Source organism: Rhagoletis pomonella, unplaced genomic scaffold (assembly GCF_013731165.1).
Source record: "Rhagoletis pomonella isolate Grant_MI unplaced genomic scaffold, Rhpom_1.0 Rhpom_scaffold_00014, whole genome shotgun sequence".
Lineage (NCBI taxonomy): Eukaryota > Metazoa > Arthropoda > Insecta > Diptera > Tephritidae > Rhagoletis > Rhagoletis pomonella.
The window spans coordinates 14,526,770-14,527,222 of NW_023458568.1; positions in this window are offsets into that span (position 1 = coordinate 14,526,770).

Sequence of the window (453 nt, forward strand, 5' to 3'; positions counted from 1 at the left end):
ATGTGGTTGTGGCGCATGGTTGCATTTGTGTCTACAATAATTTGAATGAATTAGTTCGTTAAATTTAAAAATTTATAAACACGAGCGATTTTTTTATGAAAAAAGGAAGTAAATAATTGTTGATATAATTAATTTAGTTAATTCCAATGATTTGAACTTAATTCGGCTGAAAAAATGGTATTCGCAATCGGAATGCAATTGCAACCAGAGTCGATTTAAGAAACCCGACAGCTAGTACGATGAAGAAATTGAAATGTAAGTTAAAGAAAGTCAGAACAACAAGAAATATACATGTATATCCTGTTTTTGGCCATCCGAAAGAATTTTAAAAATTCTATAAAAATTTTTTATGTTTGAAATGCAACCGTGCACGCCAGCTGGCAGGGAAACTTGCAAATTCCTGCAAATTTGCGTTCGTGCAGAATTTTGCAAGTTTCTCAACATGAGAGAGAA